The sequence below is a fragment of the Phyllopteryx taeniolatus genome, chromosome 15 (assembly GCF_024500385.1).
Source record: "Phyllopteryx taeniolatus isolate TA_2022b chromosome 15, UOR_Ptae_1.2, whole genome shotgun sequence".
Lineage (NCBI taxonomy): Eukaryota > Metazoa > Chordata > Actinopteri > Syngnathiformes > Syngnathidae > Phyllopteryx > Phyllopteryx taeniolatus.
The window spans coordinates 13,429,705-13,437,364 of NC_084516.1; positions in this window are offsets into that span (position 1 = coordinate 13,429,705).

Below are 7,660 nucleotides of genomic sequence, written 5' to 3' on the forward strand. Positions count from 1 at the left end.
CTTGCTTACTTACAACATATATTAGCATACATTATTTGCATTATTTTAATTACCTCCATTAAGTGTGAGAGCAAAAGATAGTCTTTTTATTTAATTGATTCATTTATTTATTGAAGAAACATTTCTTTCAAACGAGGGGTAAAAACTAAAGTAAAAAGCTGCAATCGCAATGTTATCCTATACTCAAACACTGAGTCCTGCCAAAAGAAGTACAAATTTATGTTGTTGTTTGGTTTGTTGGTTATTAACGGCAAAAACTTCAAAGCCAATTTACGTTATTTACAGACTGTAATCACAAGCGACGATCCCCCCAAGCTGAGAACAATAGCACACTAGCCAACGACTTGAATACCTTCTACTGCAGATTTGAAAAGGACAGTTTCACACCACACACCCACCCGGCCGCACCCGCGACCACAATCACACCTCTGACCTCTGCGTTAACCATCCATGAACAGGATGTGAGACGCATCTTCAAACAACAAAAGATTAACAAAGCGGCAGGCCCGGACCACGTGTCCCCATCCTGCCTTAAAGTCTGCACGGACCAGCTCGCTCCAGTCTTCACTCAGATCTTCAACAGATCTCTGGAAATGTGTGAAGTTCCATCCTGTTTCAAACGCTCCACCATCATTCCAGTCCCCAAGAAACCTGCAATCTCGGGTCTGAATGACTACAGGCCTGTCGCTTTGACATCTGTGGTCATGAAGTCCTTTGAACGTCTCGTGCTGGACCACCTCAAGAGTGTCACAGGTCCCCTGCTGGACCCCCTGCAGTTTGCCTACCAAGCGAACAGATCTGCGGATGATGCAGTCAACATGGGACTGCACTTCATCCTAGAACACCTCGACAGTGCAAGGACCTACGCGAGGATCCTGTTCGTGGACTTCAGCTCAGCGTTCAACACCATCATCCCTGAACTCCTTTCATCCAAGCTTCTCCAGCTCAGCGTCTCACCTGCCATCTGCCAGTGGATTTACAGCTTTCTGACGGGCAGGACACAGCAGGTCAGGCTGGGGGAGGCCACCTCATCCACACGCAGCATCAGCACTGGGGCGCCCCAAGGTTGTGTCCTCTCTCCGCTGCTCTTCTCTCTCTACACGAAAAACTGCACCTCAGCGAACCCGACTGTCAAACTCCTGAAGTTTGCAGATGACACCACTGTCATCGGCCTCATCAAGGACGGTGACGAGTCCGCATATCGACAGGAAGCGGAGCGGCTGGAGCTGTGGTGCGGCCGACACAACCTGGAGCTGAACACGCTCAAGACTGTAGAGATGATCGTGGACTTCAGGAGGCATCCTTCGCCACAGCTGCCCCTCACGTTGTCCAGCTGCCTTGTGTCAACCGTCGAGACCTTCAAGTTCCTGGGAATTACAATCTCCCAGGACCTGAAGTGGGTGACCAACATCAACTCCGTCCTCAAAAAGGCCCAGCAGAGGATGTACTTCCTGCGGCTTCTGAGAAAGCAGGGCCTGCCACCGGAGCTGCTGAGACAGTTCTACACAGCGGTCATCGAATCAGTCCTGTGTTCTTCCATCACAGTCTGGTTTGGTGCTGCTACAAAAAAGGACAAACTCTGACTGCAACGGACAATCAAAACTGCTGAAAGGATTCTCGGTACCCCCCCTACCCACCCTTGAGGACTTGCACACTGCCAGAACTAAGACAAGGGCGTGCAAAATCCTCTCGGACCCTCCCCACCCCGGTCACCAGCTCTTCCAGCTCCTTCCCTCAGGTAGGCGCTACCGATCAATGCAAACTAGAACTAGTAGACATTCCAACAGCTTCTTCCCTCTTGCAATCAACTTCTTAAACAGCTAAGCTATAATTCCATTACAACAAGCTGGCAATTTTTTGACTTGAGTTCGTTGTCACATTTCTGTGGGGCCAATTATGTATTACTCCTGCACTCGCTGTAGTTGTCTCGCCATGCTGCACTATTTGCATATACTGGCCACTCATGCCAGAGTAGCATCTGCTCCATTTGCACACTGATTGAGGAGTATCTGTAACATTTGCACAACCATTGTCCCAGATTATCGCACTACTCGTCACTTTAAACCGCATACACTCCTTGAAGTCTCAGCGCCCTTTGCACAACGGTCATTGCACCGGACTATTGCGATATTAGTCATTCGAACTGCTCTAAGTGCTAGAGGACTCTGCATCTTTTTGCACAATTGTTTTTTGTCAATGTCTTTATGTCTCCAAAGTGTTCTGTAAATTGACTGTCTGTTGTACTAGAGCGGCTCCAACTACCGGAGACAAATTCCTTGTGTGTTTTGGACATACTTGGCAAATTAAGATGATGATTCTGATTCTGATTCTGGAGGGGTGGCATACAGTGTTTGAGAAGGTCAGATAAAATTGTGGGAAAAAAGTGTTTTCTCTTTTTGCCACTTGCTTCTCAATGAAACCATGTCTGTTATAATGTCTTATGATGTAGCCAACAAACTACCAAATAGACAGGCAAAACAAACACAAAAATAGATCTGTTAGATAATTGTTTTTTCAATAGGAATTTGATTCTCTTTTTGGGACCCTTTTCCCTTTGTCAGAATAAAAAATGGTCCCATCCTTTTACGTCGTCCTGAACAAGAAGCTGTCCTGCTAACATACAGATGGGCCAACTGACAGAAATTATTATTCACGGTTCAATCTTCGTGGAGTTGTGCACCATACGGAGTGCTTTTGTTACTTTTTTCTCCAATAATTACAGTTACAGTTACAAAGAAAGATTAAGTGTTTGACGTGTATGCTTTGCGCCGTTGCTAATTATGTACAAGTTCTCCAACCTCAATTCCAATGAAGTTGGGACGTTGTGTTAAACATAAATAAAAACAGAATACAATGATTTGCAAATCACGTTTGACCTATATTTAATTGAATACACTACAAAGACAAGATATTTAATATTCAAACTGATAAACCTTATTGTTTTTAGCAAATAATCATTAACTTAGAATTTTATGGCTGCAACATGTTCCAAAAAAGCTGGGACAGGGTCATGTTTACCACTGTTTTACATCACCTTTTCTTTTAACAACATTCAATAAACGTTTGGGAACTGAGGACACTAATTGTTGAAGCTTTGTCAGTGGAATTCTTTCCCATTCTTGCTTGATGTACAGCTTCAGCTGTTCAACAGTCCGGTGTCTCCGTTGTCGTATTTTACGATTCATAATGCGCCACACATTTTAAATGGGAGACAGGTCTGGACTGCAGGTAGGCCAGTCCAGTACCTGCACTCTCTTACTACGAAGCCACGCTGTTTTAACATGTGCAGAATGTGGTTTGGCATTGTCTTGCTAAAATAAGCAGGGGCGTCCATGAAAAAGACGTTGCTTGGATGGCAGCATATGTTTCTCCAAAACCTGTATGTACCTTTCAGCATTAATGGTGCCTTCACAGATGTGTAAGTTACCGATGCCATTGGCACTAACACAGCCCCATACCATCACAGATGCTGGCTTTTGAACTTTGCATCCATAACAGTCCGGATAGTTCTTTTCCGCTTTGGCCCGGAGGACACGACATCCACAATTTCCAAAAACAATTTGAAATGTGGACTCGTCGGACTACAGAACACTTTTCCACTTTGCATCAGCCCATCTTAGATGAGCTCGGGCCCAGAGAACCCAGCGGCGTTTCTGGGTGTTGTTGATAAATGGCTTTTGTTTTGCATAGTAGAGTTTCAAGTTGCACTTACGGATGTAGCGTCGAACTGTATTTACTGACATTGGTTTTCTGAAGTGTTCCAGAGCCCATGTGGTGATATCCTTTACACATTGATGTCGGTTTTTGATGCAGTGCCGCCCAAGGGATCGAAGGTCACGGGCATTCAATGTTGGTTTTCAGCCTTGCCGCATACATGCAGTGATTTCTCCAGATTCTCTGAACCTTTTGATATTATGGACCGTAGATGATGAAATCCCTAAATTCCTTGCAATCAGAATCAGATTGCCAAGTATGTCCAAAAAACACAGAAGGAATTTGTCTCCGGTAATTGGAGCCGCTCTAGTACGACAACAGACAGTCAATTGACAGAGAACACTTTTGAGACATAAAGACATTGAGAAAAACAGTCACTGAGCAATAAAGGGTTGCTAGTTATCTGGTAATGCCGGTACATTATTATTATTATTATTTTTTTGACCATTGTGCAAAAAGATGTAGAGTCCTCTTGCACTTAGAGCAGTTCGAATAACTAATATTGCAATAGTCCGGTGCAATGACCATTGTGCAAAGGGCGCCGAGACTTCAAGGAGTGTATGCGGTTGAAAGTGACGAGTAGTGCGATAATCTGGGACAATGTTGATTGTGCAAATGTTGCAGATACTCCTCAGTCAGTGTGAAAATGGAGCAGATGCTACTCTGGCATGAGTGGCCAGTATTGGTCAACAACAGATATGGAAATAGTGCAGCGTGGTGAGACTACTAACAGTGAGTGCACTAGTAATATATAATTGGCCCGACAGAAATGTGACAACAAACTCAAGACAAAAAAATGCCAGCATGTTGCAATGGAATTGTAGGTTAGGTGTTTAAGAAGTTGATTGCAAGGGGGAAGAAGCTGTTGGAATGTCTGCTAGTTCTAGTTTGCATTGATTGTAGGTTGAGGAACATTGTCCTTAAACTGTTCAACTATTTTCTCACGCACTAGTTCACAAAGAGGTGAACCTCGCCCCATCTTTGCTTGTGAATGACTGAGCAATTCAGGGAAGCTGCTTTTATACCCAATCACGGCACCCACCTGTTCCCAGTTAGCCGGTTCACCTGTGGGATGTTCCAAACAGGTGTTTGATGAGCATTCCTCAACTTTCTCAGTCTTTTTTGCCACCTGTCCCAGCTTTTTTGGAATGTGTTGCAGCCATTCTAAGTTAATGATTATTTTCTAAAAACAATAAAGTTTATCAGTTTGAACATTAAATATCTTGTCTTTGTAGTGTATTCAATTAAATATAAGATGAACATGATTTACAAATCATTGTATTCTGTTTTTATTTATGTTGAACACAACGTCCCAACTTCTTTGGATTTGGGGTTGTACATCAAAGACTACTTAGACGTCAACGGCGGCTGATAAGCTTCAGCACCAAGGACAGCACTTTCCGACGTAGTTATTTAACATGCCTCATGGAGTTGAAGACCTTCGCGGTGACATCACTACCTCCCTTTGTGTCAAGTTGTTTGATATATTTTGGGTCCAAAGTGTGGAGCTGCTCAGTAGCACATCTGGGAAAAGACCTTACATAGAGAAATGTCAGTTGAGGAGAGAAAATTTATGGTTAATGTTAACAACACTTGGAGAACCATGGTTGGAGAGCACGTACATGCGCCCAGCTTAAACTAAACCCACGCCAGATTGTTTTATTGCCCTGCATTGTTGTAAACACAAATGACTGTTGTTGGCTTATCGGTCACCGATCAGTGATTCACTCCTAGGCCGGGCCATGCAGCCTTGTGTATTTGTCTGCGAGTGCCCTAACACGATTCAGATGTTGCATGTCACTTGACTGTGAGGGGAAGAAATGTTTCGTCACAGCAGAAAACAATTTGTTGGATGCAGCCAAGCAGCACACATTCTCCCTCCTTTATTTTTTTTCTCCCCTCTCCTCTAAACTACTTAGGAAGGCTGTAGGGGTTTCCCTCTCTGGAAAGGATTTTCAGACAAATGTTTGCATTTCAGGAAGTTACACAATTCAGAGTTGGTTTGAATTATTTAAAGAGGCCATCTGCATAAACCGTTGTTACATCAAAAACAAATTATTAACTCAAAGGACCGAATACTGATAAAGTGTAAAATGAAACCTCTGCAACCAAACATCCCTGGCGGCGTTCAATTTGGATTTCGATCTCAATTTTCTGGGCCAATATCCCAGAACGAACTGCTGTCATGCATTCACGTCACGTGAGACCTACGTTCAGTGAGAATCTAAGCAATGAGTACACATTTTGCGGTTTCTTTGGCTTTTTGTAACTTTTTGGGGCATTTATTCCAAAACAAGCAGTCTCAGCAAGTGGCATTAAGAGAAGATTGTGAGAGAGGAATTTACACCAGATGTAATCTGACTCTGGAGACACTGGCGAACTCAAAGAACAATTATGTGTGGGCACATCTGCTGCTTACTTTCATATTAAGCTTCTGTCCTTCGTCAATATATTCATTCATCTTCCGTTCCGCTCATCCTCACTAGGGTCACAGGCGTGCTGGAGCCTATCCTAGCTATCTTCGGGCGAGAGGCGGGTTACACCCTGACTTGGTCGCCAGCCTATCGCAGGGCACATATAAAAGAAACAACCATTCGCATTCACATTCACACCTACGGGCAATTTATAGTCTGGGTAGTCAATTAACCTACCCTTCGTCAATATAGTTTAGCCTTAATTCTTTTGTTGTTCCATTGTTTTACTTTTAACGATGGTTAATCTATTTACAGTACACTTGTAACATTCAAATACACTCAAACAATTTCTATTTCCATTAACCGTCAATGAAAAAAATTACTTCAGAAATCAAGATTCCATCATCATCCAGCGAACCTGTTCAACCTTAGCAGTTCTACTGCAAATACAAACTTGGACATCTCTGTTTATTTATCAAATCATCTCTGAGCTGGTTATGGCCTTCTTGCAATTTAGACATCACCACATTCATATTAGCTGCGGTTGTCGGGTCTTTTTTTTTATTTATTTTTTTTCTTTTAATTTATTTTTATTTTTTTAAACCCCACATTACTGGTGGTGGTGGTGGTGGTAGGTTTGTGGCCCACCAGGACCAGTTGGCAATTCCCAGCCACTTAGGCAACTTGACGTTTGAGGTAGCAAGAGTCAGGGAAGAGGCCATTAAAGCTGGAGGCCAATCCTTTCGATTTATTAAATTTGCAGTAAATATTACATGACCTACAAGTGTTTAGACGTGGCCACATTTCTGTTTTCATCCTAAACAGTCTAAATGCCTTGCGGTTTTGGCTTAAACCAGGCAGACTCCATATCAGCAAATGCTAGGGACTCGGCCAACCCTGGTTCCCTCTGGTTCCGTTGGTCATACCTTAAATGAGTCTTGATTGCTTATGCCTGGAAGGAAGACATCATTAGGGACTAGCAGTTTGGCTCAAGTGATTCTAATTGTTTCATTCCGTTCTGGGCTGGTGGCTTTGAGAACATTACAGTCCTCAAACCACTTCTGCACAAATGGGCCTGGCCAGTTAAGTTTAATTAAAGACACATTATAGACACAAAGGAGGTCTCGCTCTGAGCAAATTTACACGACAGTGTCAAATAAATACATTAATGTTGATTCTTTCAAGTCACAGTTTTGTTCCTGTCAACCACTGAACACATAGTTTGGAATGTTCTACTCTTTGAGTGGAAACAAACATGGATCAGTGGTTCTACTGTGGCTATCAGACCAACAGAAGTAAACACCTCTTTGTAAGGCAGCGTCTGAAGGTGAGCCAGCTTTCTTCAACGTTCAGATCATGTAAACAATGCTTTGCTATAAGAGAGTTGAGGAGTCACACCGCATCATACTAGTTTTAAAAACAGGTTTCATAATCGTGCTTGTTTCTTTCATTGTAATGCAATAATACTGTATGCTTATGCTAATGTTAACTTTTGTAATCTGTGAGCATCATTCACTGACTGTTGATAATAT